This window comes from Maniola jurtina, chromosome 10 (genome assembly GCF_905333055.1).
Source record: "Maniola jurtina chromosome 10, ilManJurt1.1, whole genome shotgun sequence".
In the NCBI taxonomy this organism is placed as follows: domain Eukaryota; kingdom Metazoa; phylum Arthropoda; class Insecta; order Lepidoptera; family Nymphalidae; genus Maniola; species Maniola jurtina.
This window is the reverse complement of record NC_060038.1, coordinates 6,530,408-6,558,250: the sequence shown is the minus strand read 5'-3', so window position 1 is coordinate 6,558,250 and position 27,843 is coordinate 6,530,408. Positions and strand designations below refer to the sequence as shown.

General features: G+C 36.7%; 1 protein-coding gene and 1 long non-coding RNA gene across 3 annotated transcripts in view; one reads left to right on the top strand and one right to left on the bottom strand.

Annotated features, from left to right (window-relative positions):
• Window positions 1–27,843, bottom strand: part of LOC123868866 (lachesin-like) — a 98,334-nt gene that overhangs the window by 62,164 nt on the left and 8,327 nt on the right. The gene's annotated exons all lie outside the window — the stretch shown is intronic.
• LOC123868867 lies at window positions 1,416–1,894 on the top strand. The gene is made up of 2 exons (XR_006796749.1): window positions 1,416–1,475; window positions 1,803–1,894. It is a non-coding gene; the product is annotated as an uncharacterized LOC123868867 (long non-coding RNA).

Here is a 27,843-nt window from a genome sequence, read left to right as displayed (position 1 = left end):
CACATACCCTCCCTTAGCTGGCTGGCTGCCTCACGGCTGGCTGGCTAGCTTCCGGGGGGGATGCGTAAATGCATTCCCCAGCGTCAACAAAAAAAAAAAAAAAAAGGGTGACGGTTCTGTTCAGGAGAATTTTTTAAAATACGTAGGCACAAAAACTGCCACATTACAAATCTTTTTGACAGGACGAAGTCTGTCGGGTCAGCTAGTATACAATATATTTTCCAATGAAAAAATTTAAATTATCGGCCGGCACCTTAACTCTTTTCCCGATTTATGGATTAAAACTGTGCAAGCGATAACTCTAGGCGGAACTCTAATTAAAACTTTGTTTCGTAAACTATGATTAAAACTCCGAGGAAACATTTGACTTCTTTTTACTTAAACTTAGTGAATAGCGGCAGAAATTATAATAGGCGCTAGATTTTATAATAAACTAGCTGACCCGACAGACTTCGTCCTGTCAAAAAGATTTGTAATGTGGCAGTTTTTGTGCCTACGTATTTTAAAAAATTCTCCTGAACAGAACCGTCACCCTTTTTTTTTTTTTTTGTTGACGCTGGGGAATGCATTTACGCATCCCCCCCGGAAGCTAGCCAGCCAGCCGTGAGGCAGCCAGCCAGCTAAGGGAGGGTATGTGGGACTCGCCGGCCGAGAGGCGGCCGGAATACCCACTAAACCCCAGCGGCGCTACTGCGCGTCGCCTGGCGACTGGGTCACGGGAACGGCCGAAGCAAACAACCGCGACCCAGCCAGCGACGTCTGCCGAGGCAGACCCTCCACCGGAGACCTGCTCGGTCCCCAACACCGCACCTCCGTGACGCACCAACGAAGTGCGTCCCCCGACCTTGGGACGCGCACGTCACCCGCGTCCCATCCGCCGCTTCGTCCACTGTGCCCTCTGCTAGTCAGAGGGACACGCGGAGAAACCTCCCCCCCTGCCAGGTCATTAGCCATAGCCAACAATATCTCCGAAGAGAAATTATTAGCCATGTTACCGGGGCGCACCGGCCCGAACACTGCTCTTCCCCTCGGACGCATCCAAAAGGGACCAGCAGCATCCAGGCACACTGGGAGGTTACCTGGCTGGTGCCCCAAAACCGTCACCCTGGTGATAGGGCGTTGTGAATAAAAAATAATTAAATAAAACATATATAAGGATTTAAAAGTAAGTAATCGCTTTATTGTTAATCATGTGAATCATAATTATTATTATTATCATTGTAGTGCTTTGTGGTATACGATGTTTTTTGTTTGATTACCTGGCGCATAGATAAACAAATCTGATGGTTTTCCAACACGGGAACAGGCAACATACAATTGACCATGTGAGAAACATGGGTTTTCTAGATTAATACCACAAACACTTAATGATTGTCCCTGGGACTTGTTTATAGTCATAGCAAAAGCAAACCGCACTGGAAACTGTAGTCGTTTAAACTCAAATGGCACATCAGTCGGAATCATTGGGATGCGCGGTATGAGAACATCTTCTCCTTTATACTTTCCTTTGGGTATAGTTGCTTCTATCACATTGTTTAGTAAATTTTTTATCGCTAACCGTGTACCGTTGCAAAGACGCGGTTGGTTGATATTTCGCAACATTATAACCACCGATCCAACCTTTAATTGAAGATTGTGAGGTGGCAATCCTGGCAAATCCAGCGAGTTTAAAAATTCCGGTGGATAGTTGACTACATCATCTTGATTAGTAGCCGAATCAACTGATTTATATATCCTCAATTCGCCTGTAATTTGTTCTTGAATTTTGAAATTTAATTCATTTACATCTATGTTTTTTGCAGCCAGTATAGCTCGTTCGCTCAACCAATCATGGTTTCTGTAATTTTGAGAAACATCTGGAAACACCTTCTGAATAAGTTCATCTTTTGATCGAGTTAACTGACAAAAACTTTGAGGAAAGTTAATGCAGCCAGTCAACATGTCTATAGGAAATTTGCCATTACCAATGTCAATGAGTTGTTTAGAGAATATGTTTCCAGATTGGTCATTTTGCAACTCGACACGCATATTCTTGCTTAAATGAAGTACTTTGACATGTTTCCACAAATTGGAGGACTTTAGACATGCATTGAGTTCATCAGCTGGCGTTGATCGTGGAATCACTGGCAATGTTTGACGAAAATCTCCTGCTAATAAAATCATTGCACCACCAAATCGGTTATTATTGCTCCATAGATCTTTTAAAGTTCTGTCTAAAGCCTCCAAAGATTTTTTATGTGCCATCGTGCATTCATCCCAAACAATCAATTTACATTGCTGCAAAACCTTTGCCATTGCAGAGTTCTTCGAAACGTTGCAGGTTGGAGTTTCATTGCTTTGCATATTTAATGGCAATTTTAGTGCTGAATGGGCTGTTCGACCACCTTCAAGCAAAGTTGCTGCGATTCCCGACGAAGCGAGTGCAAGTGCAATTTTATTTTGTGAGCGAATTGTTGCTAATATTAATGAAATCAAAAAAGTTTTTCCTGTACCACCAGGTGCATCTAAGAAGTAAATCCCTCCAGTTTCATCATTTGTTACTTTCATAAGAGTTTCAAATACATACTTCTGTTGTTCATTTAACAGTGGAAGATTTGTTTGAATTAATTCTTTCAAAGTTGCCGAAACTAATACAAAAGAAACGCGAGTTTCGGAACGCGACATTAAACTCCTCCAACTATGTATTCTGTGCTCCAACGCACACACGCACATTGTTTTGATAGATATGATCTTTGACGTTAGGAACACACCTACATTGCTTAGACAACAGTGAGTGCTTGTAATTTAATATGAACTTTATACCATAGCAATAAAGCTCAAATTGACTACGTTTTAGTTAGAAATCATTTGTATGGGAAAAAGAAAAGGGCTATTTTTAGGGTTTTTCCAGCAATAATTCTAATTTTTCTCGCCGTAAAAACCATCCTTGAACTTCAACGAACATTTAAAAAAAAGATTTGGCCAAATTGGTCCAGGCGTTGTTGAGTTATGCGCTTACCAACACATTTTGCGATTCATTTTTATATTATAGAAGATGTCAAATGTTAAATTTTTTGACACTCAAAATAACTCCCTTTAGGGGTGAAAAATTCTTTTCTGAGTGCATACGTCATAAAAAAAACCACGTTTTAACCAAGGTTTTAACCCTAGTAGTTTGCTGTGTGTTGTTAGATCAGTCAGCATAGATTTGAATGGCCTAAACAGTTATTCCAATTTATAAGTCCGTTACCTACTCTAAAAAGGCACCTGATCAAAACAATTTTATTGACAATTAGAAGCATTGCCCAAAAAAAAAAAACTTTAGCCAGTCAAAACTTCCAGCCGGCCAATTAAATTTGTTACAAGAACGGTTTCTTTTGCTCTGTTACAAAGACTAATAAATTGCCAGGCGTACCTTAATAAATCCAGTTCGAGTCAGGTTCCGTGGCCATAAATTGTCAAATAAATCGAGCAACAACGGCCAGGCTATTGTCGTTTGCCTCCACATCAACTCATAATTTGTGTGAGCCAATGGTATGAGCGTATTGATTGTTCGCCGTGTCAACATACATGCGGCTTTTTCGATTAACTATTCAAAAAATTCAGTAGCCTAAATACACTTAATCATCATCATCATTGTAATTATGAATCACTCGACGTCCAAAGCTGGCGGGCATAGATCTTTTGCAGAGACTTCCACAATCCACGGTCTTGCATCGCCAATATCCTGGTGGCTCCCTACAACGCGTTTGATGTCGCCTGTCCACCTAAAGGTGGTTTTTAGGGTACCGTACCTCAAAAGGAAAAATGGAACCCTTTTAGGATCACTTTGTTGTCTGTATGTCAAGAAACCTATTGGGTACTTCCTGTTGACTTAGAATTATGAAAGGCAGGTAGGTAGGTCTTACAGCACAAGTACGGGAATAAATCTGAAAACCCCGAATTTGTGGTTATATCATTAAAAAAAACAAATGTGTTTTAATTTTCAAAGTAAGATAACTATACCAAATGGGGTTTCATATGAAAGGGCTTTACCTGTACAATCTTAAACAGATTTTTATTTATTTTTATGTATAATAGTTTTTTATTTATCGTGCAAAATGTTGGAAAAATATCCGAGTACGGAACCCCCTCGGTGCGCGAGTCTGGCTCGCACTCGGCCGGTTTTTTTGACCGGTTCAAGTGCAAAATCATATCGCAATAAAAAAAAAAGTTGGACAGATAGAAATGTCTATAGAATAGAAAGTCCAATGGTCCCTTGTTTGGCTAAAACCCTAAAAAGAAGTCGCGAATAAAAGCGTTAAAAATACATCAAATACAGTCCACTGGCCAAAAACGAGGGTTGTGTCAGTTAACAAAGTCCATCGTCATAACTCGTGACAACAGTTTTCCATGTGTCACCAGCGTCCAACCATGGATGATAAATTACCCATACTAACCGACTTTCCCGTCACATACTTTATGTGATAACGGATTTGAAAGCTTTTTAAATACGTTTACCATATACAAAAGATAAGACCATTAAAAAAATAGGTAATTATGTCAATGAATGATAAATGCCTAGCTTTTAACAGCGCTAGAACTCTATTGATGGTTAACATTTCCTTCCTGTACAGACTTGTACATGTGCCAGGTTCCATACAAACATGTTCAAACCCTTTTGGCATACGGCTATTAGTAAGTATGACATAGGCGTCTACTAAGAAAGGATTTTTAAAAGTCAACCCTTATCAAGGGGGTAAAATAGGGGTTTGAGTATGAATCTTCTGAAAATTGGTATTTATGATTTGTAGGTCAAAAATAAACACATACGTGTTACATGATTACCTATTAGTAACTCTTAGGGAAAAGGAAGGCAAAATTTAAAGGGACTTTTACAATAATATGCAGCTGGTAGAGGGATACACCAGAAAAAATCTAGGCTACAAGGGATTTTTAAGAACCTCATTCCACGTGGACGAAGTTGCGGGCAAAAACTAGTGTAGACTACAGCCACTAAGCTCTTTTACGAAGCTTTCTTGTTTTGTTGTTATTTATCGTTATTTTTGAAATAGCAAAATAAAAAAATGCCAATATTTCCAAGTAACAGGGTATTTACGAGTGTCTCTTCCAGAACTTTTTAAGTCGAACATAATAATTCTTCAAGCAAGTCGGGGCATTTTATCATAAACTTTAGAAATGAGCTTATTTAACAACATTGGTCCTTCAAGCATAAAATTAGGTAAAATAAGGATTTTTAACTTAATAGAGTTGCTGAATGTGAATAAGCATAACTACCTAAACAGTTGCTTTATGACTCTACTTAATGCTGTGACTTCCTTGATTGGTTGTCTATCAATCTATGTCAAAGGCTTTAAATTTTCACGTGAAATTAAATTATAATCTCCTAATTAAGTAATAAAGTTTATATTACTTTAATCCCAACTGTTAATAATTGAAGTTGAATAATACTAATTGTATATTTATTATAATAATAATCACACAGAATTTAAGGTTGCTATTTGCCAATTCATACATAGTGGCATTTTTAAACATTAAAATCTAAATGTAGCCAGTTCAAGGACCAACATACAGATATTTAGAATTTGAAATTCTATTTTTGTTCCCATGTACCTCAGCAGTGAGCAAAACGTGATTTGCAACCCAATCAGCCTGTTTGCATCCACTGCTGGACATACGCCTTCCCAAGAGAAGGTACTCCACCACACACGGTCCGCCGCCTTCCTCATCCACACATTTCCGATTACTTTCTTAAGGTCATCAGCCCATCGGGTTGGAGGTCGTCCCATACTGCAATAGCTGGTATGCGGTCTCCACTCCAGATCTCGTCTGCCCCAGCGGTCGTAGACAGACATTTGCAACCCAAACTTTCATTAATTATTATGAGAATCCCAACCGCAGTCTAAACCTCACATTAAATACTAATTACATTCGGTAATTGCATATTTGATTATATTATGCGAAACAAGGATAATTTATGTGCCATTGAGTTGGATTAAGTCGTATTGTGTTTAACGTGCCGTGCTTTATTAAACGGTTTTCGGTATTTAATTTTGTTGAAATAATAAAGTTTAAATATTAATTTTGCTGCAATTATTATAATCGGAATTTAGGGTGAATTTACACCGCGCAATTTTATTTGCAGAATTCTGTGACATAATGGCAATTGTATGGAGCTGCACGCGGGAAAAAAATACGCGCGAACGGTTTCATACAAGTTGCGTCCAGAATTATCACACTAATATTATAAAGGCGAAAGTTTGTATGTGTGTGTGCGTGTGTGTGTGTGTGTGTGTGTGTGTGTGTATGTTTGTTACTCCTTCACGTAAAAACTACGGGACGGATTTGGCTGAAATTTAGAATGGAGATAGATAATATCCTGGATTAGCACATAGGCTACTTTTTATCCCGGAAAATCAAAGAGTTCCCACGGGATTTCGAAAAACCTAAATCCACGCGGGCGAAGTCGCGGGCATCGGCTAGTTGCAGAATAAATCACGCGGTAAAATTTTGCAATGCGGGCTTACCCTTAGTAATTAACTATTTAAATGTACACTTGTGCAGTTATAAGCCTTTATGGGTCTATTCAGACGGGCTACGTTACAACTATGATCTTGCTGCCACCGTGAGTTACGTGGTCTTAACCATAAAATGGCTCAGATGGTACGATTGGTTGAAAAGTGATCGGCCACAATGAGCCAATGCCACAAGCGGTTTCATTTGTAGTTGCGATATTGTCAATACAGACCACATGTATATTCGCGACAGCCACTGATTGCTGCTGTAAATTATTGAAGAGACTACGACTTTCCTACAATATTGTGACCCGTCACATTAATTATTGTGCTGTTGTATGGTTGCGGTTATGGCACGTCTGAAGGGACCTTTAATTTATAGAATCCTTTCCAATGCGTTATTATTGGTCTTTTATAACAGGACTGTACCTACAAAAAAGACAATAGTGTAAAGTAATGTAGATTGTAGACGAAAACATAAAAATTTAATCTCGCAGTTCTGAAACATATAAAGTACCAATACTGCTCTGTGTTGAATATGTTCCCATTATTTTTCAATTTTAATCAGCGAGCCGTGCTGTGTGTAGATACAATATTGAAATTTATTTTTTATCCAATTTAACGATGATTACAATAGAATGGGAAACCATTTTTAAATAATTTATTACATTTCGGTCAAAATACTATTGTGTAATACCAAAGTACCTACATAGTAATGTCCTTAAATATAGGTATGTAGGTAATTAACCAAATAAAAAAAATCGAACGAGAAGAGGATACCTACAAGTTTTAGTTAATTGAATAGGTAATGTATTGATACATACCTACTAGTAAACTGATAAGCTTTTTATAAAATAAATGAATAACTTGTTAAAAATAACCTTTTATTGTAATTTTAAAATGAAATAGATTTTAATCGACATTAATTAATAGCGAAATATATTCACAACTTAATTTAATTAAGCATATTATCGGCTAAACCCAATAGGTGCCATGAAATATTACGTGATCTGTTTAATATTAGCGTGAACTACATAAAATCGGACCTAATTACGAGCCTATTAAAATTTACTGCGTCATTATGTTATAATAGTTTAATCTCATTTGAATTGCGTTGGAATTAAGTGTCATAATATGTAATATGCCTAATAGGTACTATGTAGTATTTTAATTAGGCGCCTTATATTTGCACTGAAAATTTAGTTAGGTATTATTTCCACATAGAACGCATAATAATTCTAAGTAATCTATCTATTGTGTCTATGTACTCTTCGTTCTATGTTATATCTTATGTAATAAAATAAATATCATATAGGTACTGCTTATAAGATATAATGTAAGGTATGGATATTCTACAAACAAATTATTTTATTATGAATCTTGAATCAAAGATAGTAGGCGCCTACTACTTCAGTCTTGCCTTTTAAACATAAGAGATGGATTTTTAAAAAGAATATTTTTTGGAATCTTTATAGAATTTCATGGAATCCATAAATAATCATAATAATAATATGGTCTTTACTTTATAATATTATGATCGCATTGGCTTGGTACGGGGAAGACTCGAAGAGCGACCTAAGAGCACTCAAGCAAGTAGGTAAAGTAGTGAAAAAATGAAGATTTTTAATATTATATTATATTTCAATCAATTTATCCTTGTACACAATTGTATTATGTACATAATATACATAATTATGGTCATATAGACATAATCATTGTATCAACATGAGAATATAACGTTTATTGATACAAGGGATCTTAGGGGAGAATATTTATTGCCAATAAATATTTAGTTATCCGTGATAGGCGTAGGCAAGCACGCTAAGCCAATTTGCGATACCATTGTCACATATATCTTCCATAATCCTGTTTATAAAATGCATTAGGTAGTATTTGAAGGTTTATGCTAGCGATAAAGCGTAAATCCTACAGCTAACAGGCTGTAGAGTTCTTCATTTTACGTTCACTACTGACCAATTTCCAAATTCGGCTTGAGGATAATATTATGTCCATTATTTGTGGTTTTTACTGATTTTAGTACCTGTATCTTGGGAAAAAGGTCGTCTATTGTCTATTACTAAATAAAATGTTTGGCATAATGTTTCTAATATCCCTTGTGTTTACAATACAGTAAAAGACACAAGAAAAAAACATTGGATCAAACCCCAGCCGTTGCACTATTGTCGTACCCACTTCTAGCACAAGCTTAACGCTTAGTTGGAGGGGAAAGGGGAATGTTAGTCATGATTAAAAATGGCTAAAATTCTTTATAAAAAAAAAATGGATATAGCACCCGATACACTGACTCTATTGCGTGCTATTGCCTTGCTGAATGGCTATAGGCTTAGCCATTGAGCTAAATAAGTGCCAGCTCTTGCAACTTCTTTTCGTATACAGCCAAAATCTGGAGTTTACCTGTAGCCAGTAGACCACAGAATATATAGTAAGTACTAAACTGCAGCCGAGGTACACCGTGGTACGAAATAGACACGCGTGTGTCAAGATAACACGCGGTTTGTACCATACATTCCATAGCCATAGGAAAACTCTTACCTTGACAAGTTTGAAATGTTAAATTGCTGTGATGAATATTAACTTGGTAGGCATAATCCATACCCGATGAAAATTTATGTTATCAGGTTTTGTGATAGGGGCAATTTAGGTCACATTAGGCGATTTATGAAACAATTAAAATAACATTCAGCACGGATAACCATTTTGAAACCGGAGGATTTGAAGGAATAATTTATACGCTTCTATAAAGGGAATACATTTATCTCTAGATTTTCTTTTTTGTATTTCAATATTTTCATTGATTTTTTTTAAATCAATAAAACAAATACAGCGATGAAAAAAGGTTCCAATAATAATTATTTTCTTCTACTTTTCTAAAGGTACATTTTACAAACGTAACATAAAAGCTGGAATTTAACAAAAATCCTTTTTCAGGCTAAGGCTTTTTCTAAAGGAAGCCAGATAAATTATCAAGTTGGATCAATTGTTGTTACGTTTGTCGTCTCATTGACAATGTGGCCTCTACCACGTGTACCTTTCATGATCATGTCACGCAGGCTGCGCCGTTTCTGTGATTTTGTACGAAACATATATTATCACACGGCGCAGCGCATGACCGTGGGCTGCATCGTGTTACATGAAGTCCTTAATAAGGCACTGGCGTACATTTGAACAATACAATTTTGTAAATTGAATACTTGAAAAGAGCAACCGCCGAGTTTCTTGTTGGTTTTTCTCGGTAGGAACGGCATTCCGAAGCAGTGGTAGATTATTTTGACGATTCAAAAGCACTTGTTAAAGTTTAATTGAATAAAAATATTTTGAATTGAATTTTTTGAATTTTGTGCTTTTTTTATAATCTGCTAAACTATTTAGATAAAATCAACAAAGACGATTAGCAATTTTTGGCCCACCAGACCAGACCAGAAATTTAGAAACCATAAAATTCCAAACACCTGCCGGGAATCAAACTGGGACCTCCCACTATAAGGCCACAGCTCTTACCACTGCACCAGGGAGGTCGTCAAAGCACATGCATTTTGCATCGCCCTTACTCTCAAGGCAAGAACTACAGCAGAAGACAGCTATATGCACCACCACCACGCAACAGCGCACAGATTCTCCAAGACAGAGTACGCACATTTTACTCAAACTCCCGAAGCATTATAACAAAATCCATTACTAATATAATAAGTTCGAAAGTGTGTCTGTCTGTTTGCTAAACTTTTTACGACCCATCTGTTAACTGATTTTGACATTTGATAGCTTGCATCCTCGGAAAGGAAAGAGGGTGCTTTTGGTAATGGAAAGTCAAAGAGTTCCCATATAACATGCCAACTTTCATCCCAGGAACTACTTTTATGCAGAATAACAAAGAGTTCTCATAGGATATTTTGATAAACTAAAGCCACAATATGGATAAATAGTAGCCTATGTTGTGTAGATATGTATGTGTGTGTGCCAGGCTGTCGGCCAGCAGGGAGAAGTGGCGAATGCTCGTGAGGCGTATAACATCTGTTCTCAAAGACGTTCCTTCGTGATGACCACGACCGCTCTGCCAAGAGTGTTACGACAAAGAAGAAGAAGAATGTATTTTTCCAGGGTATAATCTATCTCCATTCCAAATTTCAGCCAAATCCGTCCAGCATTTTTTGTGTGAAAGAGTAACAAACATACATCCATACATATAAACTTTCGCGTTTTTTATATTAGTAGGACAATAGAATACCCACAAAATCAACACATCAAAAGGTACCTATTGACGGACGCAGTTTTAAGTTCTTTTTTATCCGCTGTCACTTCTGTAACCATCGCGTCCTTTTGTCAGACACTACAATTGCCGCAACTCTTGCCTAGCGCTTACTTTACAATGCAACGTGTTTTTCCTTTTATACAAACATTTTCCCGTTGTGTTATATAAAGCGGCTTTCCAGTATTATTATTTTCATTCTGTTTGATATATTACTCCTGTACGTTTGAACTTTTACACCTTTTCCAGCCGAAGCGGCTCGCCCTGTAGTTATCTAAATTTTTGATTTAGACTACCATCAGATGTTGGGAACCTATAATCACTGCACCGAATGCGTTACTGAATGTGTGTTTTGCTTGACTTTTTCCGAATATTTTGTTACTTTTATATTTTTACTTTATTGAACACTAGAGAATGCCCGCGACTTCATCCGCGTGGAATTAGGTTTTCAAAGATCCCGTGGGAACTGTTTGATTTTCCGGGATAAAAAGTTGCCTGTGTCAATTACACGGACGCAAGCTACCTTGGTGCCAAATTTAATACAAATCGGTCAAGCGGATGGGTCTTTAGGAATCCCGTGGGAACTCCTTGATTTTCCGGGATAAAAGTAGCCTATGTCCGCCCCCGGGATATAAGCTAACTTTGTACCAAATTTCGTCAGAATCGGTTAAACTGTTGGGCCGTGAAAAGGTAGCAGACAGACAGAAAGGCAGACAGACGTATGGATGTATGGATTTTGTTACAATAACACAAAATTAATAAGTTAATCTAAAAGTTAGTTGCTAAGCATAGTTATTAATTGTCAAAAAGAGCATACAATATTTGAAAACTAACATCGTTGTTAAATCGACAGATTATAGGTAGGATTGATTATTATTAATTTCTTCCCTAAGTTATCCTTTAGATTTATAGAACCGAAATGTAAGCAAAACAAAGCTAAATTCAAAACCAACTCGTGACAAGAGAAAAGAAAAATAGCGTATTTTCCCCACAGATTTTTTATTCGTATGATGTCACTTCTGTCATAACCACGTCCTTTTTTAACGACGCGACGCCCAGTCCAGCTAACAAACGCTTTCTTTTCAATAGCGTGGTGTTGCCTTTACACGAACGTTTCTGAATAATATTCTCCGCGAAGCGAATCTTCAATGTTATTATATTCTTCAATAATATTGATTGCATCCTTTCAAATGTACCTACAAGTTTCGAATTTAATAACGATACAAGTGTAAACTAAAAAATTTTAACACCCCCAACAAGTGAAGGTTACAGATAAAAACAGTTGTAACCAGAAAGAGCTGACAACTTTCAAACGGCTGAATCGATTTTCTTGGATTATAGCTAAGAACACTCTCGATCAAGCCACCTTTCAAACAAAAACAAACTAAATTGAAATCGGCTCATTAGTTTAGGAGCTACGATGCCACAGACAGATACACAGATATACAGATACACCCGTCAAACTTATAACACCCCTCTTTTTGGGTCGGGGACTAAAAATTTAATTCCGAAATGAATTTTCAAAAACTGCAAGCCGGTATCCCTCTGACTATCGCGCTTAGCTGGCTGCCTTGGTCCGTCTGGACCACGGTCCTATCACTGCTGATAACGAACTTTCGATATGAATTTCTATTTTTTATGTATTAAAATTTATTTCGGAATTTCCTTCAAGTGTATGTATTTAACACTAAAATACAGTTATACAATATGATTTTTTACATGGAAAAATATGCTGACCATTTAAATCATAGTCAAAATAAAATGTCGTAAGCTACTCAATCCTACATACCTATCATGCGTTAAATATATATTTATGAATTGAATAAATATCGAGATTTATTTTCCTTTACATATCCGACGTTGGGTATTAAACAATTTTTGTTCACATTCCGTAAAACAAATCTAAATCCGTTTCGCTCCCATTCCCTTCGTTGTGGTAGCGTTTATTTGAATTTCTCTATTTCTATCTCAGCCTTTAACGGATCTGAAAGCACGTCAGTCTTGTTACGTATATATTGTATTCAACTTCCATCAGCTTATATTATATTATGATATTTGAAATGTTATTTGAAGCAAGCGTTAGTTTTGAGATCATTTTTGAAATCAGTAATATCAAGATCACAGATGAGAAAATTATTTACTCATCTGTGATCAAGATTGAACTGAGAAAGCTGCTTTGTTTTTGAATTTTTTTATTAGCGCGAATTTGTCTCCATGGATTTAAGTTTTTTCTAGGAAATCCCTTGGGAATTCATCCTTCATCAAAATCAGTTGAGAAATTGAGCTTTAAAAAGGTAAGAAAAATACAGATAGATAGACAGACATATTAATATTTTCGAATTGCGTGCGAATTATTAATTTTGAACCTTGTTTTGAACTTGTTGATTTTGAAAATGTAGATACTCATACAACATAGGTAGTCAAGTTTTCTCGTAGAATTTAATACAAATACTACAAACAGTTATTTTAATAAAACAACAGAAGAGTGCTCGATTATACTCGATCAGAATGTTCTAGGGGTAAGCTTCTTATAGTAACGATTTATTTGATTTCCTCTATTTCGACGAGAGTTTGCTTGCCGCTCTGTGATGAGATGCAAACAGTGGTTTATGACACAAGACGGTTACATTGTTTCAATATTTTACGACGAAAATCACGAATACGATATCACGACGACCTATAATGAACAGGCTTTAAATCACTTTGAATTAGTAAAATTTACCCTTCTTAATATTATTCGTATACTTATTGCTTCTCATACGGGAATCTTAAACTACAATCTACCTACACAGCTGGCTGGTAAATAGGTCATCTGATAATCCAAAAGCTGCGCTACATAATGTTGTGTCCAAAGCAGACTTTGCAAAATACCCGTTGTTTTAAAAAGAATTTGCGTGTTTCACAAGAATTCACTTTGAGGTTGAGTTTATAAGGAGAGCGAACGAAAGGTTATCCACTGCCCGAAATACCAGTCTACTGTGAGCTAACTGATCCTTTACAAAGTTACAAGTTATGTAGCTTGAGCCCCTCTGTATTTATATTTTAAGTATAATTATATACTAGGTGACGCCTCAGAAGTTAGGTTTTTAAAAATTTCGGTGAAAAAACTTTGATTTCCCGGATGCAAGCTATCTGTGTCCAAGTTTCGTCAAAATCTATGAAAGGAATGGGCCGTCAAAATATAACAGACAGACAGATAGACTGACAGACAAACAGACAGAACATTCAAAATAATTACATTAGTAGGTAGGTATGTGGATTCTGTGAAGGTAGGTTTAGTGTGTGACAGATTGGGATGGCAACCGAGGTGGGGATGCCCCGCCTCATACCCCGATCGCCTTCTCAACCTGTCGCGTACTATAGGTACCTCCATATTTAAAATGACAAAAAATATTCATTGAGAAAATCTTTTTAAGAGACCTTGTACCAAGGTTGGGCTGGATATGATGTTGATTAATTAAAACCCAAAAAGGATGTACCTACATGAACATGAGCGGTGAACAAAACCAAAGCCATTATCGTTTCAAAGGACGCACGAGAAAAAAAAAACATTTGCCGCCCCAGCAATTTGATCGTCACAACTCACGAAATCAAAAATCGAATTGATAAAAAAAAGAGCCCGGCTATCAACCCTTACAGGACTACACTTTAGAAGAACAAAATAGATGCGCCCATAATGGCGCTGTCTATTAATAACCATTTAAAGAGTTGGAGCCTCATTTCTGAAGTTGCACGTCCTTGGCGTGGCGCCATACGCTGATGTTTAACGTCCTATTATTGCAAAGTGTACACGCTTATGCGCGCGTTCAGTGTTTCATGCTACCATTCAGTTCCGTTGAGCGTTGTGTATGTTTAACCAGCTAATAAAGTCTGAGTTCAAGTTCTGTATCGGCACGTTTTTTTCCATCCAAAAAACAGCCCCGTACCTCAGAGTTTTGTCTGGTCTAACTCCTTTATTAACCTCCGACCCAAAAAGAGGGGTGTTATAAGTTTGACGTGTGTATCTGTGTATCTATGTATCTGTCTGTGGCATCGTAGCGCCTAAACGAATGAACCGATTTTAATTTACTTTTTTTTTGCTTTGAAAGGTGGCTTGATCGAGAGTGTTCTTAGCTATAATCCAAAATAATTGGTTCAGCCGTTTAAGAGTTATCAGCTCTTTTCTAGTTTTCTTGTAGAAAAGAAGGTTAGATAACCGTTAGGTTCATAATATTATGTCAATTGACAAATGTTAAGCTGTCAAGATGGACGTTGCCTTGATACATAATTATTTATTTGAAAATAATGTTTTGGAAAACTCAGATACTTTGGATCGTAGGCGCGGAATAGTCCAAGAAAATCGGTTCAGCCGTTTGAAAGTTATCAGGTCTTTTCTAGTTACTGTAACCTTCACTTGTCGGGGGTGTTATAAATTTTTAATTTACACTTGTTATAATTGAAACCTATCCCACATTACCCGTTTAGGTATATTACGTCCGGTCGACTTCACAAACTAACCAGAACGTATAGCGAGCGGTACAAAGCTGTGGTCACGCGGGATTTACGACCATCCTCTCATCAATCATTCTGATATAGCGTGACGCATCAAACTGTGAGTTGCAGCATTCATACAGTTAACAAGCTTATTGTGGGCTGGCTGGCTACTGTATTTTTCCATCTTTATTCTTCCTGGAGAGCGAGTAGCTCCTTTTTTGAAAGGAATTCTATGAAGTTCGTCTCTGAATGCGTCACTTTGACGGAGCGCGAAGGTCGTGACTCCATTGCGCGATTGACAGTTAGTATCTTCATACTTTCTGTAGGTACATACTATCGTTCATAGAATAGCCTAAGACTCCAACAGCAAAACAACAGTACCTATACCTTTTTTATTAGACGAAACCACTTACGGTTTATATTGCTGATAGTCTTCTACATATTTTTTATGAAAATTATGTAATTAAAAAAGCTGAAATAATCCTATTACGGTACAAATTATGTTCACGTATAACGTTGCATAGAATACTGGCTGCATCACCACGCTGAACAGTCAGGCAGATTTTTTTTTAACAAAATCATGAGGTCAGCCCTTCACATCAGTTGGTCCTAGGATTTAGTCTTCTGTTCTCCCGATAAGTATGTAGCTAGGTATTTTCGTTATAAGTTAGGTACTTGTCAAGTATATATTGCCTTATGAAGACGCACCATGCGTCGGATTGAGTCAAGCGCTACCTCGACCCAAATTTGCCTCTAGTGGATTCAAAACTTAGCAATATTATACTTAACTGTTTAATCCCCGCTTCAAATTCAACCTTTAGCGGGTCAGTTTAATCCACATAAGCTTGTCAACAGTATAAATGCTTTGGGTCGCGAGTTATGCGTCACACAATATCGCAATGATTGATGAGATAGTCATAAATCCCACGCGACTACATCTTTGTGCCGCTTTATGTATACACCCCGTTTTAGTGGACATCATGTGAAAGGGAAATACGTATGATATACATCCATCAGCCTGTAAACTTCCACTGCTGGACATAGGCATTTTCAAGAGCGCGCCACCAAACACGGTCCTCCGCCTTCCTCATACACCCGCTCCCCGCTACCTTCTTCAGGTCATCGGTCCAGCGGGCTGGAGGTCGTCCCACACTGCGCTTACCGGTACGCGGTCTCCACTCCAGAACACGTCTGCCCCAACGGCCGCCGGTTCTGCGACAGACATGGCCTGCCCATTGCCACTTCAGCTTGCTGATCCTTTGAGCTATGTCGGTCGCTTTTGTTCTTCTGCGAATTTCCTCGTTCCGGATTTTATCCCTGAGAGTAGGTAATACCCAACATAGCTCGCTCCATAGCGCGCGGAGCGACTTTTAGTTTGTGGACGAGGCAAACTGTCAGTGTCCACGTTTCCGCTCCATACGTCATCACAGTATGATATTATATATTATATTACACGTATGATATATTTAACGCCATAAAACTCTCTACTTATTAGATAAATCGATAGCTAATTAGTATATTGACAAATACCTAAACGAAACTCTTTTATTATAATTTGTAAGTTTTAACCCTAATTGAGGAATGTGTTAGTGCTCAGACAAGCCGTCATGCGCTTACGAGAAACCAATTTATTATGTAAATTGTTTTTGATATAAATAAATCTCTGCCTACTCAAAAAAATTCATCAGATTTTCTACGTAGAAAATTATTTGCGAAGAATTACCTAAGTAGTTTATTTATCAAATTTGGATCTACGGCGTTATGAGTTTTGAGATATGATTTAAACTTCAAGAGTGAGCTAAATTAAGGCAAACACTAGCAGCCCAAGCACAATCAGTGTGTGCTTCCCAGCGGCTTTTGCAACACGTTGTTTATATGAAATTCGCGAGATAGGTGTCACTGATTGCAGAGCAAAGTTTTAAAAACACGTGGAGTCTGTGACGCAATATCAGAATGATAGATTGCGTTAGCACCCGGAATACATGAATTTCAAAATAGCACGTGGGGTAGTCAGATTTTTTTCATACAGTACATTCTAGGTAAGTATTTAAAAAAGGAGAAACTTATAACAACATAATATTATACTTAGCTCAAACAAATTTTAATTTTACGACATATACTTACGTTACGACATATACTTGTGCTAGATCCTTTTTCCACGCACACGTAAATTGTGGAATCAACCCCCATCAGCGGTGTTCCTACTAGATTACAACATAGGGTTATTCAAGGGACGAACCATCAAATTCCTGAAAGGCCGGCAACGCATCGGTGATAACCTGTTATTTGTGTTTTGTAGTGCAATAAAATATATACATAGGTACATACAAACACAGACAGACTTTGTTTTCACTACCTACCTATTATTAGAAGATTGAAATAGAGATGATTTCTCGGAAACTCGGCACTCATAAAAATATACTAGAAGACATGAGAGGTAATTCATCACTCCTACAACATATTTATGTTAAAGATATTATTTCTCCAAGCAACGCAAAGCTTTACTCGAAATAGTGAACAAAGCGCAGCGCAGGTGAAGATAGGAGGACCAAATATTCTCCAAATAAGCTAAGAAAGGAGGGAGCTGTCACCAAACTATAGCGCGGAATAAATGAAACGAGACAATGCAATGCAATACAATTGCAGTGAAAAGACGCACGGTCCGTATGTTCTAGTTCCGAACAAGAGGTATGGGAGCTCGCAGGTGCATGAACAATGCTTTCGAAGCAACAATGTATGTGCCCATTGCCGCGCGATTGTACGCCACTCCACAAGAGTGGGTTGAATTTTGACTTCAGGGTCCTTTTTTAAATCTGTACCACTTTTACATAGTAGAACAACCCCGATCTAGCGATGAATGCGTTGTGAGTTACGTTCTTTGTCTAAATCTTTGTCTTGCATTGAATTGCCACAGTCATAACTTATGGCTGTTGTTATAACTGTGGCTTCAGGGTATAGTACGCGACAGTCAAGATGGCAATCGGGGTATGAGGCGGGGGGACGCCCCGCACACCCGCACGTTACCGGGTTAGCGCGGGGGCTGTGCGGGTGTGCAGGGCGTTCCCACCCCGATTGCCAACTCGACCTATCGCGTACTATAGGTGCCTAATCTTGCCTCAACAGCTGTGCAAATCAGTAAAAAGTAAAAAAGCCCGTGAAGATAATTATGTATTATTCTAGTAGATAATTCTTATTGACTGACTGAAATATAGCCGAATAATTTTTGCCTGCAACTTTTTGTTTTCTTCCCAAATATTTTGTAATAGAAGCTTTGGTTTTCCCGGGCTAAAAATATTCAGGGTGCTTTCACATTAGTTATACGAAATAAATTGGTAGTTGAAATAGGTTGAGTAGTTGAGTCTAAAATAAGTGCATACTGTACTGTATATATTTTTTAATTAGGTAATAAAGTTATGTTTAAAACATAATAGTTATTTTTAACCCCCGACTTAAAAAGAGGGGTGTTATAAGTTTGACGTGTGGATGAGAGATGGAGAGTGTTCTTAGCTATAAGCGAAGAAAATCGGTTCAGCCGTTTGAAAGTTATCAGCTCTTTTCTAGTTTTCTTATAGAGCTTTTTGTGTCGGGGGTTTTTTAAATTTTGAGTTATTATACCATACCTTTATACAGAAAAGACTTGCCTTAATCGCTAAAGCCAATTGGATGTATTCAATTACCTGCGCCTTTTACATGGCAGCGAGACTGAATAACCCCTGTCTGAAGGCTTGAGCCGGTCTTAGATAGCACTGCTTCAGACTAGTCTGTATAAATATATGGATTATTTGAAGAATAGATTTCCATTTTCCACTTCACTACGAAAATGGCTTTCATAGAATTAAGGTAACGTTATAAATGGTATAGTAGAGAATTGAAGATTATTTAATCTCCTAAAATATTTATTTATAATCTCCCATCTATTATCTACCATAAAATTAATTATTATAATAATAGTACATACTTATAATAATATTATGTGCGAGTAATATGGTCGGCGAAAAAGTTTAATGTTAAACAATTGTTATTATTATAGTATACTAGCGACCCGTCCCGGCTTCGAACGAGTAGCTTGAGAGGAACTATAATATTTTACTTTCTGTTTTTTTTATAAGTAAGAAACTTTAACTATTTAGCGCACGCCACGGCTCTCAGATTTGACAATTTTTTCCAACTTAATTCCCAATTATGGTCGTAATATAGCTTATTTTCGTAAAATATTCGTAACTTACAGCTTTATTTCTATTGGCGAAAACCATATGAAAATCCGTAAATAGTTTCTGAGATTAGCCGGAACAAACATGTTAGCTCAGAGCGGTGGGGAATTTCAATTTTTTCTAATAATATATTGTAGTGTTTTGACTGGGACTAATTACTTTCCATGTATACCTAGATTTTATTTGGAGATGTATGTCTTAAAACAGAGCAAATTACATATCACGCTATTTATGAATAGAGTTAGCGATCATGCTCTGAAACACAGCGGCTTATAACTATTTTCCAATAAACAAAAATTCAAACAAAGCTCGCTCCATATAAGCAAATTCCGATGATTCAATAGAGCGACAGGGAAAGCGTTAGGTTCAATTCAATACCATTCGAATTCCCACCGAGTCACAGTGGTCGAACCAACAATGCAAACTCTGGAATTGCTAACTTTATCCCGTTCCCCGCCCTCCCTTCCCAAAGGACGGTGTCAGAATGTGGCTGATTTTCGGGGAAAACCAATTTAGCCCTACTTATAATAACACCCTTAGTTTCCCACGTTTACTAAATCTATAAGTTGAATGATTTGAGCAGTATGATTGATTTCGGGATTATTTCAATTTCAATCTAATTTGCATTTCCAGCCTCGTTAGTAACAATATTAATTTCCCTTCAGTGAAATTATTATGAAACATATTTAACCTATTTAAATATTCAATCGATGCATGTATAAATAAGTTAGTAAGTATAGTAAAATTCAGTTATTCAGTATATATACTTTATTACATAATATCATCAAGTGAAGATTAATCAAAGATACTACGAGAGGTCATTCCGAACAAACAAGTTTATAGGTTGCAACTCGCCTTTGCTTAGGTATAACTTAATGACCTCGACGGGATACAGAACACATTTTATATTCAAAATGACTCATATAGTGTACATTACAATGTACATAGGAGTCGTCGAAAACAATATTTAGAATATAATAATAATAAATAATTAAAAGCACATTACTGCCCTATCAAAAAACGAACTAAAAGTTAAAATACATTCACATTTGAAATATACACTATACAGTCTCCACATTTTTTTTTCAAAAACTTTTAGGCAATGTTATTTGCTATAATATAAGGATTCTAACAATATACCTTACATCCAAATTTGATCAGTCTTTTAGAATTTATGGCAATAAATAAATTGACCTTACGTACATACGTGAACCCTACAACACTATCCTTTTTTGGGCAACCGTGTAAAAATACCTATGTCGTTTTAGGATGAAATTTTAAATAACCTTCGAGACAGTTAAAAGAGCTAAATTAAAACGGAAACTTCGAACGAATTTTAGAACAGTCTTTCACAAATGCCAATGATACAATTCGACGATAGCGGTGGCGTAATGTCCAATTCAATCCCGAAGCGAATTCGCTTCTAGTCACAGTGGTCGAGCCAACAATGCAAACTCGGGAGTAATTACTAACTTTGTCGCACAGCACTGGCTTCTCTCCCAAAGGACAGCGTCAGTAGGTTGCTAAATTTCAAAGGAGACCAATTGAGCTGAATTTATCGAACACCCTAAGTTTTGTGTCGAAATGCTCAGTTTTTTAACCCCAGACCCAAAAAGAAGGGTGTTATAAGTTTGACGTGTGTATCTGTGTATCTGCCTGTGGCATCGTAACTCCTAAATTAATGAACTGATTTTAATTTAGTTTTTTTTTTTTTGTTTGAAGGGTGGCCTGATCGAGAGTGTTCTTAGCTATAATCCAAGAAAATCGGTTCAGCTGTTTGAAAGTTATCAGCTCTTTTCTAGTTACTGTAACCTTCACTTGTCGGGGGTGTTACAAATTTTTGAATCCATTCTATTACAAAATAAGGAGAAACCGTGAATGTTGACATTTTCTGTGGTCGACGTCCAATCCATTCGCTCGAAATATTTTTGCTCAACGTTTCGATAGGTTACTTAGCAATATAACAACATTGCTAAGTAATCTATCGACAGATTTTGGAATTACTAATTATTTTGGCCGTTAGAAGTTATAGTATAATATGTATTTAGTGAAGAAATTAATATTTACCGAGATAATAAGCATAAAATTGACTAAACTTAGATGTTTATGTTCGATATTAAGTTAATTGATTTCGAGATGGTTTTGACTCCGATTGATTTCAATTTCCATTTCGATTAATTATAAAACTTACAGGTAATTTGCTTTGGATTTGACACATATCTGCTGAATTTATTTTGTTATTCAAATTTTGACCATAATTTTGTAATCCATATTTTAATCTAAAAGCGTGTCTGTCTGTTAATTACTTTTCGCGGCCCAACCGTTTAAACGATTTTAACGTTCGGTGCAGAGATAGCTTGCAACTCACTTACCAGAGGATAGAAGCTACTATTTACCCCGACAGTTAAATAGTTTCCAGGGAATTTTTAATCCAATCACACTAATATTATAAAGGTGAAAGTTTGTGTGTATGTGTGTATGTTTGTTACTCTTTCACGTTAAAACTACTAAAGGGATTTGGTTGAAATTTGGATTAGAGATAAGTTATACCCTGAATTAATACATAGGCTACTTTTTATCCCGGAAAATCAAAGAATTTCATGCGAGCGAAGTCTTAGCTAATTTAAACATTAATAGTTAAAACTTAAACCTCGACACAACAATTGGATTCCCCTTAAAATATGATGAAGGTAAGACAAAATAGGTACAAAAGCAATTGCCGATAATTCAGTTCACCGATCGCGGTGAAGCCGGGTCCAATTCAATCAAATGCGGATTTGCTGCAGGTCTCAGCGGTCAAGTCAATAATGCAAAACCTGACGACGCTAACTTTATCCTTCCCAGGAACTCCCATTTAAATTATGACGAGACTGAACAGCTTCTTCGATATTAAAAAATTCTTACATTACACACTCACACATTGCATTGCAACACACACTCCCACACAAATTATCTTCACTTACGATATTAGTAGCTGATACCCGCGACTTCGTTCACGTAGATATAGGTTTTATAAAAACCCCGTTGGAACTCATTGATTTTTCGGAATAAAAAGTAGCTTATACCTACCTGTGTTAATCCAGGGTATAATCTATTTCTATTTTAAATTTCAGCCAAATCCCTCCAGTAGTTTTTGCGTGAAAGAGTAACAAACATACACACATACACACAAACTTTCGCCTTTATAATATTAGATACACATCATAAAACTGTGAAATTAAGTGCGATGTACCTACTTGTTGTTCCCGTTGTTCCATGTTAAATTGTTCTTATTAATTTTTAACTCTTATTTTGATTCATTTTTTTAATGTCATTTACGTATTGCTTTTGTATTATTACTTATTTTATTGTAAATTGTAGTAAATATATTAATCAAACACGTGTAAAGTTTCCTCGCTTCAGGCATGGGCGACAGAATTGCGACGCGGTGTTACACGATTGCAGTTCTATCGTTTAGTATTTTGTTTTCGTTTGCACATATTTCACTGATACTTAATCATTATTGTTTTTACCCGACTGCGGCAAAGCCAAAAGGAAGGGTTATGATTTAAGCAGTCTATGTATGTATGTATGTATGTATGTATGTGGGTATGTATGTTTGTATCCAGATTCTGTGTTTTCCACCGTAGCCCCTAAACTACTGGGCCGATTTTGATGAATGAGGTGTCCAATCGATTCGACGTAAGGTCCGGGCGACATAGGCTACACTTTATACAAAAAAATGACCTAACTGATGTTACATGAGAAAAAGTGGGGGTCTCCAAAAATTTTTTTTGTTATTGTATCAAGTGGGATGTCAAATGAAAGAGGAAAAAATTCTGAGTTCATAAAAAATGTAAATGTACTACAACATTACAATATACCAAGCGACAGAAAAACAATTTTACTATTTCAGCGTTTTTATATTTTCAGCGTTTATTTAGACCATCGTAGTCGGGTTTTAGTTTTCAACTTTATCTTGTCGTAAAATATTTTGTGTAAGTAAATAATATATTTCAAATTTCTACTGACGGCGTCAGAATGTGGCAATATTCGGAGGATTCCAATTATGTAACAACCCCAAGCGCCCATGTTTACTGAGAGTACAGAATGAAGTTTCATGATCTTGGGCATCTTGATTGCTTTCGAGATTGTTTCGATTTCCATCTAAGTTGCACTTCCGTGCTGTTTAATATACACGAATTCGCCGCTGTAACCATCTTCATAACATTAATGTGGTTCTTTATGTGCATTTATCCATATAGTCCGTACAAAATAACTTCTCACGCGCCATTTTAACTCTATGGGTCAACCTGTCATGTCAAAAGTACAGTTTGCCTTTAAAATAAAGACTAAAATCGTACTTTTCACATGATATTTGACACATAAAGATAAAATGGCGTGTGGGAAGTCATTTTTTAACCCCCGACCAAAAAAGAGGGGTGTTATAAGTTTGACGTGTGTATCTGTGTATCTGTGTGTCAGTGTATCTGTGTATCTGTGTGTCTGTCTGTGGCATCGTAGCTCCTAAACCGATGAACCGATTTTAATTTAGTTTTTTTTTTGTTTGAAAGGTGTTTTGATCGAGAGTGCTTTTAGCTATAATCCAAGAAAATCGGTTCAGCCGTTTGAAAGTTATCAGCTCTTTTCTAGTAACTGTAACCTTCACTTGTCGGAGGTGTTATAAATTTTTAATTTACACCTATTTACACTTGTTACGCATTATACTAACTCTATAAACTAGCGACCCACCCCGACTTTACACAAGTGCAATCTCGGGTGCAAGTTACTAATGAAGATTTTCCAAAAAATATTTCGAATTTCGAACACAACAAAAAAAAACTAGCCAAATCGGTCGAGCAGTTCTCAACTGATGATCTTTCATAATATTAATATGGTACCCCATGGTTTTATGGTAAATTCTTTTGACGATTCAAAAGCACTTGCAAAAGTTTATTTAAATACTAGCCGATGCCCGCGACTTCGCCCGCGTGGATTTAGATTTTTTGAAATCCCGTGGGAACTCTTTGATTTTCCGGGATAAAAAGTAGCCTATGTGCTAATCCAGAATATTATCTATCTCCATTCCAAATTTCAGCCAAATCCGTCCAGTAGTTTTCGCGTGAAGGAGTAACAAACATACACACACACACACACACACACACACACACACACACACACACATACAAACTTTCACCTTTATAATATTAGTGTGAAAAATCCACTCTATTCAATTCTATTCATATATCCGTCAATTGGTTTTTATTTATGTAGATGCAAAATATGTATCCATATGCTACATTTTCACGGCCCGACCGCCTAACCGATTTTTAGGCACAGAGATTGCATCCCGGGGATCGACATAGGCTGCTTTTTGTCTCAATGGATAATCTAGGATAGAACTGGGCTAGGCGAAATTGGAAGAGGTAAAGTTTATATTAAATCCATCCTCTTAATCTGTTTCACGCAGCATCGTACCGGATTGCTAAATTGCACGGTTTTCGCCTTAAGGAGGAAACTAGCCACGGCCAAAACCTTTTACCAGACCAGAACCACTTTAGATTTTTTTATAAGACCTCCAACTTAGGTATAAGATTTCAGTACTCATCATTGCACCATAGAGATCGTAAATTTTTTATTAGTTTACGAATTCAAATAACTGAAATTCAACGCAAAGCTCAAAACAAATTCAAAGTTAGAATAACGCTCTACGTAGGGAAATATCGATGATTCAATGCCGCGATAGCAGCAGCGCTATGTCCGATTCAATCCCAATGCAACTTCCCTCCGAATCACATTGGCCGAACCAACAATCCAAAACTCTGGAATAGCTAACTTTACCCGACGCCCCAAACTCCCCTCCCTAAGGACGCGCGGCGTAAGCCTGAGGTCACACTAGCAGCTTTTATGTCGACATCGACGGCGACATTATGTCGCAGAATAGTTGTCAAATTTTCCTTCTTCTTCAATTACTCATCTAGAGTGTATATCAAAATATTAAGCACTACTGCCAAAGCGCAACAGTTGGGGCCAAGGACCCTTCCACAACCCCCTTGCAATGTGACATTGTATAGTAGGAATGACGTCACACCTCAGCACGATTGCCATTTAAATTGCCACGATGCATAGTGCAATTTTCGAAGCAACGTCGGACCACAAGTAAATCTCGTGAGTACTCATTAATTTCCCGGGTCATAAAACGCGCTAAAAAAAGAAGTACTTATATTTTGTTTTTTATTGGTCTAAAACCATCTTCACATTATTGCTTTTCTAATGAAACCAATTTGGGGCACATCGGTTAGATTATTTCAAAGTCATAAATAACAGAAATAGGTAGAAGTATTTTTGTGTTTTATATAGTCTATATAGTATAATATTAATCAGCATTCATTAAAATTAAAATAATTTGTATACTTAGCTATAAAATCATATAAATCATACAAATATTATACTAGGTAGGTTAGGTAAATATAGTTAGCTTTTATCGAGCGATAAATGTCGCTAGTGTGGCCTTACTATTATATGGCAGGGTGTCAAGGGAGTTTAATTTAGACCTTTTAATGCAATACCTGTTCCTCCCCACGCTAACTGAGTTGACACAGTATAAACTTTAATGATCTTGAGCACGTCGATTGTTTCTATTCCTATTCAATTTGTATCCTGATTAATTTACAAGGATTGCCTTCCGCAAAGTAGTTTTCCAAGATGAAATAAATGGTACGAGACAATAAGACGAAATAGTAATAAAGAGTAAAATGAAAATGAGTAAACGCGGTTCCAGAATTTAGTAGTAGATTTGATAAAGAGTAAAATGAAAATGAGTAAAACGCAGTTCCAGAATTTAGTAGTAGATTTTTTAGGTTGCTACATAATACTTAATTGCTGCTATTAAAAAGTAAAATATTCTTCACTAGAGGATGCCCGCGGCTTCGCCTGCGTGGATTTCGTTTTTTTTAAGCCCATAGGAACCCTTGATTTTCCGGGATAAAAACTAGCCTATGTCCTTCCCCGGGATGTATCCCAAGTCTATACCAAACATTAAAATCGGTTCAGCGGTTGGGCCGTGAAAACGTAGCAGACAGACAGACAGACACACTTTCGCATTTATAATATTAGTATGCAAGTATGGATATAGTATGGATTGTACACCAAATTTACATAGGAATGTATAACAAAATAGATTTTTGTTAATGTACAAGCCGTCTTATCGTCTAGTCTATAAATTTAAAAAAAATTGGGTTTATAACAATAATTAATAATCATTATATTATTGAGTTGTCGAACTTTTTGTAAACAAATTTTATATGAGTGCTATACTATATATATCTATATTCTATACTAATTTTATAAAGAGGAAACCTTTGTATTTTTGTATTTTTGTATGTTTGTATTGAATAGGCTCAAAAACTACTGGACCGATTTCAAATTTCTTTTACCATTACTTAGAGGGATTCTTCCGAATCCGTATAGGCTATATTTTATCCCGGAAAATAGATAGGATTTTTCGTGGTAGTGAAAATTGTGGAGTAAGGCGTCGAAAAAACTGCCGTACGTTAACGATTCTCGCGAACGCTGCCTAAATGGTTAGAGATGTATGGTTGACTTCTATAGAAAAGTTGTAGAACTCAATAATGCCTACAAAAAAGTCCGCGATAATATAAACCAAACATTTATATTTTAGCCATTATAAGCACTTTTCCATAGAATAAAAGTAATTCACCCGTGCGAAGCCGGGGCGGGTCGCTAGTTATTAGATAAGCTGACAACTGGAGTCCAGTTGAGGACTGTTTGAAGTACGAGTAAAAACTCAATAAAAATAAGCTGGCTATCGAATATCGTGATCAGACTTTACTTCTTTTTTGGTGACTACTAATATGGTTTTACTTAAATAGGGTTATATTTGATTCTAACTTGATACCGTCCTCTGGGAGAGAGACTGGCTAAACGGGTTAAATGAAGCTACAGCCTTCATTGTTGAATAGACACGGACTAAAAGTAGCCATTTTAAACCAAGCCATCCTCAGTGAAAGAGTTGAAAAAGGCTATGTATGTAGATGGTACGGCAAGAAAAAAGTTCATAAAAAAAATTAAGTAAAAGAATGCCGGGATTTAGTTAATTTAGAAAAAGATCTTTTCAAAACTAGCCCATTTCTAGAAATTTCTGTAGCAGTGGGCTAGGTTAATATGACGGATTTTACATGCATATCACCATCTATGACCTGTAACAATTCAAGAATGTAGACATCTTTTAAAAGTAGCAGAACTACATTTACATATCCTTCAGGCAATCAAGCACCTGTAACAAGAAGCAGCGAAACATTTCTCTACAAATCTAAAGTCTAGGTAAGCTACTATACGTTGTGTGCCTATATTACCCAAGAAAATAATAGCTTCGTTTTCATTTCACCATTTTACACCAGCG